The 13,277-nt window shown below is 25.5% G+C and overlaps 1 long non-coding RNA gene across 1 annotated transcript in view; it reads left to right on the top strand.

Moving 5' to 3' along the window:
- Window positions 1-11,950, top strand: part of LOC129618432 (uncharacterized) — a 99,338-nt gene extending 87,388 nt beyond the window's left edge. Inside the window, exon 4 of the long non-coding RNA XR_008697801.1 lies at window positions 11,840-11,950. This is a non-coding gene — a long non-coding RNA (uncharacterized LOC129618432). The remainder of the gene's footprint in view (window positions 1-11,839) is intronic.
- Window positions 11,951-13,277: the final 1,327 nt, after the last annotated feature.

Genomic DNA, 13,277 nt, shown 5'->3' with positions numbered 1-13,277 from the left:
ATCCTAGGTGTTCCATAAAAACCAGAGGTGTTTGTTTCTTGGCGACTGTCCATTCTTCCATGATAAGTCCTTATAGGAGACTTAAGCTTGAGTTCTCTCAAATCTAATCTCTCCCGGGTACCTTTCATTATGATGCTTCATTGCAGGACGTATGTCCCAACCGTATGATTGACTATATTTATCGATCATTGATCGTAAATACTAGGGCGCTTCATTTCTTCGGACCTTGAATTTTTGTATATGGCCCTTGTCCTCCTAATATTATCATAGCCTCATTCCAATTTTCTGCTGACATCATTTGTTCCATACAACTCCGACACATTTGTCTTAGATAATCATTCCAATCTGATTGATTTGCTAGAATTTGCTAGAATCTGATTGGTCTGCTGTTGGTCCCGCTTACCTTAGAAGGTCCAATGGGTTGTTCAGAACTAACCCCCTTTAAAACTCATTAGACACAATTGTGATTCCATATAGTTTTTCTAAGAGAAAATGATTGCATAAATTAATTATCTAACTCGAATACACTTCCTTGTATTTCAAGGTGAATTTATTATAGTAGATTACCAAAACATTTTCATTTCCTTTCTTTTTATGTGTGATCATGTTGCTGTACTTAAAAACTAATCATAATTTCCATTTTTCTTTTATATATGACCAGTGAGCTTAATAAAAATTATCTTATCTTTTGATGCAAAAATTCACTATGTTCATTTTCACTATAATATTTTATAATATCTTACATATCTCATATAATAGTTGGCAAAATTAGTCGAACAAAGAACTTCTTACCACACATGAGGTTTTATTAGAAATTCATTAAACTAAAAGAAATATTTAGGTCGACAAATTTAAAAATTTATTAAGATTTACAATAAAATATTCAAACATATTGTACTAATCTATCTTTGCGAAATACAACGAAAAAGTCATTTAACCACAAAAATCCAAAGAAAATTCTTATAATATCTTTATTTTGTATCTGGGAAAGAGTATGTATAGTGAAAAAACAAAAAGGATATAGTTAAACCACAAAGAAACTTTTATGACAATCGTATTATAGTCATCGCCACAATTATTTGCACTATTTTAGTTTGGAACTACAAAATGTATACATGCAAAATAAAGAAAATTAAGTTTGGTATAGAATTTTTACTATAAAAATTTTAGTTTTTCTTAAAATATAGGAATTAAAAATTTCGCCTACGTTATTTTAAAAGCTATTTCCTATAACTCGAACAAAGTGAAATTGAGGATTAAGTTTTTTGCTCGTTCCCATAAAAAATGAATTGAGCACCTAATTTTTCTTTTGATGTCTCATAATATCCTTGAAATTTAAAATAAAGAACTAACTTTAGTGTTCAAAAATTTTGAGTAAAGGAAAAAAATTTATCAATACCTCTTAGGAGATATTAGAAAGAAAACAGTAAATTTATTTTACTTTATTGTATATGTATATTCAAATGTGAAAGACATGTTTGGTCTTAAGTCACATTAGTTTTGTCGGAAATTAAATTTTCAAAGTGCTTTTGTCCTTCTTGAATTCCTTCATGCTGAGTTTTTTAATTTTTCTATTCAAATTAAGGATGGCATTAAAAACCAGCGCAAACGTTGGCGTACGTCTCGTTCAAATGAAAAGTAATGTACAAATAATGAAATAGAGATTAGGTTAATATAACCTTGTATTCGTTCAGCGCCTTATTTACCTATTCTACTTCTTCCATAGCTTTCCATTAAAAAATTTTAAGGTTATATCGGAAAAACTTAAATATCTTTTCCAACATACAAATAGTTTTATTATTTTAATGTTAAGCATTCTGAGAATATTCCTTGCTCCACAAAATTTCATAATTAATCGAATTAGATTAGAATTAATATTGATGACGTATGCGTCACAGGGTAAACGTTTTCTTCTGCAAAAGAACAATACACAATTAAAAAATCCATAAACAATAACAGTGTTCAACAAACTGCTTGAATTAAGTACGGCAGAAGATTCTTAATAATTCAATAATTCTTCAATAATTTTAAGAGTTTTAATAAAAACGCTTAAATGTTACAGGGGTGCGAATAGGAGAAATATCGCAATATAGCAAGACGTTTATCAGATCTACATCTCCAAGTTAAAATTTCTGGAGATTTGCATTTATTCAGCCTAACCAATGATTCTATTTAAAAGCAATAAGCCAATCAGTAGAAGAACGGTTTCGCTTTTCTTTCTTCAACATTTTGGGATTCAAAATAATTGTGATTGGTAGCATAAATTGGTTAAATTGGTCAAGATGTTGTTTTTATGAATTTATTTTTACGTTTAAAATATTATAATAATAACTTGTTCACTTAATATTTTCTGTCCAAATCATCAAATTATCAAAAGTCCAAATAATTTTCAAAAACACTGTAAAACAATAACATACAGCAATTGGATTTATTCTTTTTATATTCGAAGAGTAAAACTTCCGATTATATTTAGTTAAACTTATATAATTCTTACGCCTTATTTAATAAAAATACACAAATTACAATCGTTCAAAGATAACAGAGAGAGACCGAATAGAACAGACCAAAAAGAGAAATGAAATAAAAAATAAAAATTATATCCGGTTTGTCATTCCTAAATAGATTTGTTTGTTTTTTTTCCTATTCGTTAATTTACCATAAGAATTCAATGAGCAACATATACAATACAGCATAGAAAACCTAACTAATGTAAGTTTGTGTGTATGTAGAAAATATTTTGAAATAGAAAATAGAAAAATAGCTAAAATTTTTTTCTCTAAATCAGTCTGAGCAAAAGTAAGAACTATAACTTACTGTTTATCCTGTATATCTTTATCCTGGTGAATTATTTCCTTCCATTTTCCGGATTGAAATAAAAAAAAAAAAACAAATAAAAATTCTACTCTTTTGTCCTTTTATAATTATATTACTTTTTGTTTTGAGGCAGAGTACATATCATTAATTATAACGTTTAGAACGCCTTAATGATAGATAATATATTTTTGTAATAAAAAATTAATGAGTCAGTCTTTGACTTCCTTATTAATTTCATAATAGAGTGAAAATTTTCGACTATACAAATATTTAGAACCTCCTAATAATATAATGAATAATTAGATCGTTCGAAATGTCAATTAAATAATTATAAGATTATAAAAATTATTGTGTTACTATAATACGTTTACAAGAGTTTGTTACGGTGACTGTAACCAAATCAAAATATTCAGGTTGTCTAAGAGAGTAAGCATGAAATTTTGTATAAAATTGTATAAGGCCTATGCTCAGTGCAAAAATAGTGATTGTACTGGAAGCGGTACTAGTATTTTAAGATTATTGTATTGATTAATTTTTATTTTTGCATACTTTTAGGATGAATCTTTTTTATTATACTGTATTTAAGTCAGAATTTATGTCGAATTCATTGCTTTAATGTTATAATTTTAAAAAAATATATTTTTTTTTCATTGTAACAAAAGTACGATAGGTTAATTAGAAGTCGTTTAAAACACTTCGCATATTTCATAGCAACATTTGTTAACGCATTTTTAACAAATTAGGATAAATCCTAGCTTAACTCTTCCTTATTAAAATTTCAAAATATTTCAATTGTTATTTTTAATACTCTAAACAATATGCTCCTGTTTCCGTTTGTTTAGAACATCTAGTTCAGAACATCACAAGCAATATGAATTATTTCATAGCAATAACACTTAATGAGGCTAATATAAATGTTATTGCCACACATGGCGACATACTTACTTTTACTTGAATAACTTGAATAATACAGACAATATTATTTTTTCAATTTCAGAATTTTTCGATTTTTTAATCATTTTAAAAAAGATTTCTGTTAAAATTGAAGAGTTATACAGTTTGCTTAGACTACAAATAATTTTTCAATACTAACTGAAATATTAATTCACAATAATTACATATTCACGCCATGTGGTATAATATTTAAATTAATTGGTGAAATTAGTCACTAAAGACACAATATGTACAAGCGTACTCATTAAAGAAACACCTTTGCCGTAACATTTGTGATATTTAGCTTTAGAATTTTTCATTACTTTTCGCCATTAAAACGTTTTTACAAATATAAATTTATTCCAATTGTTATACAAGTTGCGTGCAGAATAAAAAATTAATTATTGGGAAAGCGTGAAGTCTATAAGCTCATAGTTATTCGTGGTTATGATCATTAACTTTTTGAAAATATTATTAAATAAGTTCAATTTTTAACGACCAATAATTCGTGTTTGTATTAACGTCTTTAAAATACCAGTAAATATCGCAGGTATACCGCCATGTGGCAACAATAAATTCTAAGGTTTAGAATTTTATATTTGCCACGTGGATTTTAGCGGACCACTAGCTGTTAGTCATTATTGGAAAGTTATGAATCTTCTAATATTCTTTGTTAGTCTTAATTTACAAAAATTTGCTCATTTGTTATAAAAGTTATAGATATGTTTTTGCTTATGTTTTAAAATACTTTTGTATTTTGAACTGTGACCCAGAGAGTTTAAGCCTATAGGAGAATAATAATATAAGATTTTAAGTGAAACTGGTAGGGTGAAAAATGCCATTAAATTATTTGTTTGGTAATTACTTTCTTTTAAGGTAATAGCGCTTCTTAGTATATTTAACGTCCGTGTCTCAATAATTTATTGTTGAATATCAATATTGCCTGAACTTCATTTATAAATGATTATTGTACAAATATTGCAGTTTGACAAAAAGCAATTTAGTACAAGCCGAAATTGATTAGAAATTAGGGAGAAAACTTGGTTAGTAAACAAGAGAAGAAATTCTTTTACACTATTCTTTAATATAACAAAATTTGTGAGAAATTTTCAAAATAAACAAAAAAAAAATACTTTACAATTTTTAAGAATTTAATAAAGCAAAATTATTGCTCCAATATTAAAGAGTTCTATTCTTACTGTCCAATGTTTTCTAACAATAATTGGGCTTGAAATTCGATAAAATGTAATGTAGACAGGTCTATCAAATCCTATTTCGAAGTAACTTTTTAATATTATTAAACAAGTATTCATCCCCCATCAACTACTTAAAACTAACCTTACATAATCTGTGTAAATATGACAATTTATTAATGCTGTCATCCCACTTTAATAACCCTTGATAAGCGTTGATTTGTTCAAAATAATATTATATATTTGCTTTCCTCAACTATACAATATTGTTTAGAGTGGAATAGAACAACGTTTCATTATGGCTATTTTGGCAAGTATTGCCCTTTTATATTCTGAAATTTATCTTTTTTTTTTCTGTTAATTCTCATTTTTTCTTTAGTATCTTAAATTGTGATGTGTAAACTTGATATAGGCTAATATTTTTTTTAGATTTTTTTCACAAATATCCATGAATAATATTATATATGTTTATGAATATATAGCCCAGATTAAGTATTTTCACCTTCTTTTCAAGCATGGTAAGCTTTATGCTTTAAGGCTACGAAAAATATAAAATGTACACTGATATTTGTATCAAATGTTATATATCGTATATATGTACATAAAACTATTCACTTTACATAAACATAATAAATATATTATATAGATCATGTATGTATAAATGTAAATATATTTTACAAAAATTTACTCGAATGTCATATGGAAGATGTTTGTGATTTTTTATATATTATGCAGATTTAAATATGTATATATATGTATTTATATTATAAACTGACTGACTGGATTTCACTTGTCAATTGAGTGGATTATTTTTAAGGATAATGATATGGTATACATTTATAAATAGAGATCATTAAATGGAAAACGTAAGGTACATAAAGCAACAGGACAATGCCAATTTTGGTATTTTATTTTTGTATACATCGTTAATGCTAACAGCATATCTACAAATGCAATATAAATGTAATAAGGATAATAGCTTGGACATCTTTTTTATATGTACTTTATCAGTTGAATATTATTATGTTGTGTGTGTACCATATTAAATAAAATACTTAACTACATGTGATCATTGTTTAATTTTTAAATTAAGTCATAATATTAAAGAGCGTGGCAAATCTCTTTACATTTTTATAGTACAAAATGAACATAAAATTGAATAGCATAACACATTACTTTATTTATATGCGGCGGTCATCGCAAAAATATTGTTTTTGGGAAATTTCCAAAGTAGTCAAATTTGTTCGTATATTAACACTACTTTCAAAATTTGTAATTGAAATATCACTACTTGTAATTGTAATCGAGCTAAAAAAAAGTTGTTAATATTTTTTTTAAATACATTTGAATATTAAAAAATAAATTGAATAAGTTTAGAAACTGAACATGTGTTTTTCCAAAATAAAAGAAGTTTAAATGTCGAGTTTTTTAATTTTTCTATTCAAATTAAGGATGGCATTAAAAAAAACATCAAGACCAGCGCAAACTGTGACGTACGTCTCGTTTAAATGAAAAGTAATGTACAAATAATGAAATGGAGATTAGGTTATTATAACCTTTCATTCGTTTAACATCTTAGTTATCTATTCTACTTCTTTCACCACAGCTTTCTATTAAAAATTTTAAGGTTATGCCGGAAAAACTTAAATACCTTTTCTTGTATACAAATTTAGTTTTATTATTTTAATATTAGACATTCTTAGAATATTCCTTGCTCCACAAAACTTCATAACTAAGCGAATTTCTGAATATAATATTAGTTAATGATGTTAGCGTCAGAGACTTAACGTTTTCTTCCACCAGAAAAATAGCACATGCTGGAATTTGGAAGTATTTTTCTAATGTAAAAGAAGTTGAAATTAACTCCAAAGTTCAAATGACAGATTGAGTTCGCGACATGAAGCAAAACCGGAAGCGAGGAACGATTAAAAAATAATTTTTTAAAGGTTCTCTTACAAATTGCAAAGTTAACTTAAAAAATATTAGATCAACTAAGTCTTTACTACAATTAAATTTTAAAATTTGACAATATCATTATGACATATTAAAAAAGGGATGATGCGAGACTTACATAAGTGTTGTTAATCATTAATTTACCAGAATACTGTATATTACACCGTTGAAATATAAATCCAATAACAAAATTTTATTTGGTAGGTTAAATATGAAAATTCTTGACAGTTTTTGAAATGTATTCAAAATATTAGTAACTTATATGATAAACTTATTTATTTTAGATTACCGCGCTTATTATTCCCAGATTATTGCATTCGTAACTATAAAAGGAATTTAAAGTAAATGAATCTCTTTAAAGAGATGTCAGTACCCGGAAGGTCTATCCAAAAATTTGGCAAAAATTACAGTATACGATTTTTTTGCTTCTAAATTTCCCGGTATTTTTGTGTATTTTTGTATTAAATAGTGTTGGACATATTTATGTATGTACGAGTATAAGTTAACGCAGTTTACGTAGAAGCAAAAATACTTATGAGAGATCGTGTTTAAAAATTTATTAAAGTGCATTCCGAAAATATCTGAGCGGATTTTAGTTTAAATTTTGCAATTCAAATTTGTTCTATACAATTTCACTCATGATAAGTTTATAAATTTAAAAATTTAATAATTTCATAATTTAATGGAGATATCATAGTGTTTTTTTAATTAAATGCTATTTATTTAATACTTACAATATTGATCTATATTAAGAGTAGCATTCTCGTACTTCAAAGAAGTGTTTGGTAAAATGTTATTTATTAGTTTATTGAAATTTCATTAATTGTAGTCAAATCTCTATGAAATATTTTTTATTCATCTCTTGGAATATTTGTTGAAAGCATTATATAGATAATTTTAGGTACGTCGTCATTAAAGTGCAAGATGTTACTAATGATGCTTTTCTGCAAAACTTTAAATTGTGGTAACCACTACACTAAATAGGTTGATATTAATAAACATTTACATTGGAATAATATTCAATTAAGAATTTTTTAAAACTTTCAATTCGATTCGATTAATTTACTTTATAGCACGGTCGTTAAACAATCGAAAAATAAATTTATTTTATAGGTATTCGATTTTTATTAAACTTATTATTAAAAATAATCTTATGAAGTGTAAATATTTTAACAAAACATCTGGTTATCTAAACAAGAATTTCTTAAAACTTTTGTGCAAAATATTTTATTTTATGTCACTATAAATACGACAAACAAACTTGTACTAACTACTAACCGAATAAATTAAATGAAATTCATTATGAAATAATAAAAAGATTATTTGATCCATATATGAAGTTCCCACTTTACTTATTCACCTAAATACTATTTATAATACAATGTATTACATAGCATGTGTCACACATGCACATTAAAAATAATAATAAAAATAATATAATATAATAAATGTGGTCAACATTGAATGGCTCATTGACTTTAATTCAGGAAGACAAAAATACTTAAACTACCATAAAATCGTTCACAATATTCTTTTCACTTCACAAGCACATAGAAGAAAACTAAATAGAGAAAACTAAGAGAAAAAGTTTTCCTATAACGATTTGTTTCAGATAAAGATGTATGAAATAAAAAAAAACCCAAAAAAAAAACAGTAAACAAAACTATAAAAAAGCATAACAAAAGAAAAATAAAAATAAGAAAGTGGAAAAGGACCTTTCTCAAAATGATCAATTTGTTCTCTATTAGTTCCTTTTATTTGACAGGCTATTCTTTAATTTCCTTAGAAACACATATAGTAATAAAATTGGTTTAATGTTTTGGTCAAATTTTGGTCATTTAACATCAAAAATTATTTTATATACAAGTAAGAGTATGATAGTGTAAAAATTAGTTTGATGCAAACCAAGTGAAACGTTCGAACTATAATTTTATTATAAATTGTTTTCTACAAGTGTTAGAATAACATACAACTAATTTAATCGATCTAAGCTTCTTCTGGTTCATGCAATCTATAGATTTTGTAAGACTTTATTGTAACCATTTTACAAGGAGCAAAAATGTTAATGTAAAAAAAGAATAACCAAAAAATTTTTTTTATTATTCTTAATAAATAAGGTATTTTACTATTTTGAACTTTCGAATATTTCTAATGCTCCTTAAAATTCTCCAAAGTGATAAATGTTCAATGAAATTTGAAAAATAGTTAAGTTTTTGAAGGTTTGAGAAATATTTTAATTATTAAACATTTAGGCAATGGTTTTTAAGGAAGAAAATATGAGCTGCTTTTCTATTGACAAAATTTGACAATTATTGCTAGAATATGTTATTTCCACATATCTTTAGGTTTGTAAAATATCAAGATACGGAAAGTAAGCTTAAATATGGTTCTAAAGAAATTATTTTATCGAATGTCAGTTTTGATTGGATTATGGGGTTTTAAATTGAAGAATATATTTTTAGTTGTAAATCTAAAAAAGCAAAAACCATAACAGTTGTATACTAAAGTACATTACGGCAATTGCTTCATTAATGAAAAATTTCAAAAATATGCTCGGATGTATGTTTAGTCTATAAAAAGACACATACAAATCATTTTTCAGTGAGAATGTCACTAATTTGAATTCATGTACAAGTTGTGTGGAACGATTTTGACAACTAACTCAATAACTTTTAAAGGAGTGATTGTCGAAGTCATGAAATTCTTTTGTTTAAATTTAAATATTTTGTTTGAGCAAATTGTAAGATAGGATCAAATTATTTTCGTCTTTCTGTTAACTTTATTTACGTACAATTTGGCTATTTGTAACTTTTTGAATCAAGTCTAAATTTTGTAAATATCACAAAAAACCTTAACAGCTTCCCGGTTCTGATTCAGATTATGTTTAAATCTTTTATGTATGTGTAGGGGTAGTATTCGAATTACTTTTGCGATCGAATTTGAATTAAATATGACTCAAAAGCTGCAACTGTTTTTAGTAATTTTCAAAACTATGCAGTTATCTTTGGGACAGATCGACATGCCATGCATGTTTACATAACTAATTAGATTCCGCGTCCGAAGCGTATATATTATATGCATACATAATAATATTTTACAACAATTTTCAAGGAACGTGATACTTACATTTAAAAAAATATTAAAAGCTTAAATAATTTGTATGAAAAAATGTTTTAATCCATAGCAATGCAAAATTTTTGAATATATGCAACAATAGCGGATTTATACGATAATTCAATTCCAGATCTTAATATAAACCACGTTTGATTAATCCAAATTGCAAAATGTACAATAATACCATGCATTTGATAATTTTCTACTACAATTGCAGTTATTCTTATAGTTCTAAACAAATTTTTAAGCATTTTTATGGCTAATGGCGAAAGTATTATAAATTAGAAGAGGTGCGTTTGTAAGAAAATATTAATGAATCTGACACGAGTATTTTACAAATCTTCAAGTAAAATATTCAATTTCTGCAAATTTGTGAGTATGTGTGAAAAAATTTTTACAATTTAATTTAGAATTTTTTCGTGCTTCTTTGAAATATTCGAATACTTTCTACTCAATCTAATATTTTTTGTATAGTTCAGAAAAGTTACGCCTTACATGGGAATACCTATATGTACGTATGCATATGAAAAATGGATGAGGAAGTGTTATAAAACTTTTTTTTACACAAACATATCGTTACTATATTTTATAAACTGAGAATTTAACCGAATCAATGGCCAGAAAAGAGGATAAAGGTTCTTCTGAAAACGCAGTATGCGTACGCATTTCTAACTTAAAACTAAAAAAACTTTTTCGCATTGATTGACAACTGCAAAAAATTGTCATTTGTTTTGTCGTAGTAAAAAAGTTCTTGCAAATCTTTATCTAAGTCATATTTGAAAATGCAGTTCTACCAATAGTACAAAATTGAAGTTGTTATTTTTTAGACATAAAAAATGGATTTAAGGAAAAAATTAATTAAAAATTATAAATTCGAATATCTTACAGAAGCAAATCGAGATAAGAGTTTAAACTTACGCTAATAAATCTTCTATATCATCATCGTCCATCTTGCTTAATATTCAATTTAAGTTAGCGCAGTTAGAAAATTAAAAATGCGATGTTGCGTGAAGTTTCTGAAATATCTTAATTGCAGTTGTAGTTTTCAAAATGGCTGCTACTGCAGTTCTGAATTTTTAAAAACACTGCTTTGTAGTTGAAGCAGTTCTTATTAAACAAATGTGCTGCAATTTAGTACTAAGTTAGAACTGCATTTTCAGAAAGACCTTAACTTAGTCCTTTTTTTTTGATTTCATATTAAGTTTTCGTTTTTTTTTTGTTTTCTATAACAAACTGCTAACAAAAATATTTTATTTTAGCAATAACTCTTAGGACCAAAAAGGTTCCAAAAAAAAACATATATATATATATATAGAAAATCACTTGTGGCTTAAATCTAATACATAATCAGTCATTAAAATATTTTTTTTTTCATTACATTGACATTTTCAAAAGGATTTTATTTTAATTTTCATATTTTTTTTTTTTAAATTTTATTTAACCACAAAAATACTTGCTAATTCGCATTTTCAAAATAGATTTTATTCTGATTTGTATAAATTGACAAAAATATATTTGATATGTATGTAGATATGTACATATGTGTAATTTCTACAAATATTTGACATACTCACATTGTAATATAAAATATACGAATTATTCCTAAAGTAAATTTTTAAAATTAATTAAAAGTTAATGATATTGAATAAATATATGTGTGTGTGTGTATATGAATTTGTATTTAAATATAAAATTATACAAGTCAAAATGATATGTAATTAAATTTGTTGAAATTTAAATATAATATATACATACATACACACATTATACATTATTATTACATACATATGTATAAATTATAATAAAATATTTTACTTTCTCTTTGTTCTTAGGTAAACAATATGTGATAAAATTATCCTTAATGGCAATTTACATGTGAGTATATGTATATATATGTATATAGTTGAAATATGAATAATAATTATAAAATATTTACAAAATGTAAGACTTTTAAAGTTTATTATAAATCATATGGCATCATATAAGTATAAAAGAAAAACACATTTATCTTAAAACACAGCACATTTATATTGAAGATTAACGTTTTTAACTTTGTGGTTATAATTAATTACATGTTGGTTAAACAATGTATAGATAATATAAATTATCTACAATTATAAATTTAATGTTTTGAATATAATTTTAAAATGAACATATTCATTATATTGTGTGTCTGTGTTAGTGGGGTTTAAGTTTTTCACTTATAACGTACTCGTACATCTTATATTATGTACCTAGATTAAGTCAAATTAGAGTAGAGAGAAGTTATAATACATTTTATATATTAACATTCTTTATTACATATTTACATAAGTAATATACGAAAATGCAAATATGTTTTATTTAATTTTATTTGGGATTATTACATTTTGTAAATCCTTTTTTAAGTAAATTTTATACTTTGTACTCCAACAAATAGTATACAAATGATACTTGGCTGAAGTTATATGTGATCTTAGCTTGCAAAGAACAACACTGTACCAAGAGTTAAAATAAAAAAAAAATGTTTTCATGCACAATTTTATTTATTTAGTTACGAAAATTTAAGAACACAATTTTTTATTAATTTATTAGTGATTAAATCCTTATTTACCTTCGAAGACTGCGCAGCTTTATGTGGCTGTAATAATGTGGTTTGTCAAGTACATGAATATTGCGCTCCAGAAGATTTGAATTTGAAAGCAAAAGGATTATTGGCATTTTGAATGAAATTTTATTTGAATTGAATGTTTTAATTTCAATAATTGACTTTAATATTATGTGGAATTTTATTTTGAGAACACAAACAAATTGCATTTTAAATTGATTGTACAATGACGAATATGATTGTAAAGTGTCCTATTCTAGATTGAGAATAAAATGTATATTAATAATCTACCTATAAAACAGAAAAATTGGATCTTAGTATTTCTGCTTTAAGAGTATTTGATGGGAAATTTCAGGAAAATGGCAAATAATAACATACTTGCACTTGCGTATGTATAGTTTGCTTAAGAAACAATCTTAAACTTTTATGTTTGATATTCACTTGGGTGTCTTAACTGTGAATGCTTTAAAAAATATAAGTGTTACATGATGGTACTAAAGATTGTTTTTGAATATTCTTTTGTTTTTATAGAAACTTATAGAAGAAAAGTTTGAAGACGAAAGCGAAAGAAACTAGAATTGATTATTTTTTCTTTTCGTTGTAAACCCGTTGCATTTTTTGCTCGTTCATTAACGATAGGCATACAATTGACTAAAAGTGAATCCAGTCTCAAAATCTAACAA

The sequence above is a fragment of the Condylostylus longicornis genome, unplaced genomic scaffold (assembly GCF_029603195.1).
Source record: "Condylostylus longicornis isolate FDR11 unplaced genomic scaffold, ASM2960319v2 ptg000001l, whole genome shotgun sequence".
Taxonomy (NCBI): domain Eukaryota; kingdom Metazoa; phylum Arthropoda; class Insecta; order Diptera; family Dolichopodidae; genus Condylostylus; species Condylostylus longicornis.
Note: the sequence above shows the minus strand (reverse complement) of the source record. Positions and strands in the feature narration are given on the sequence as shown.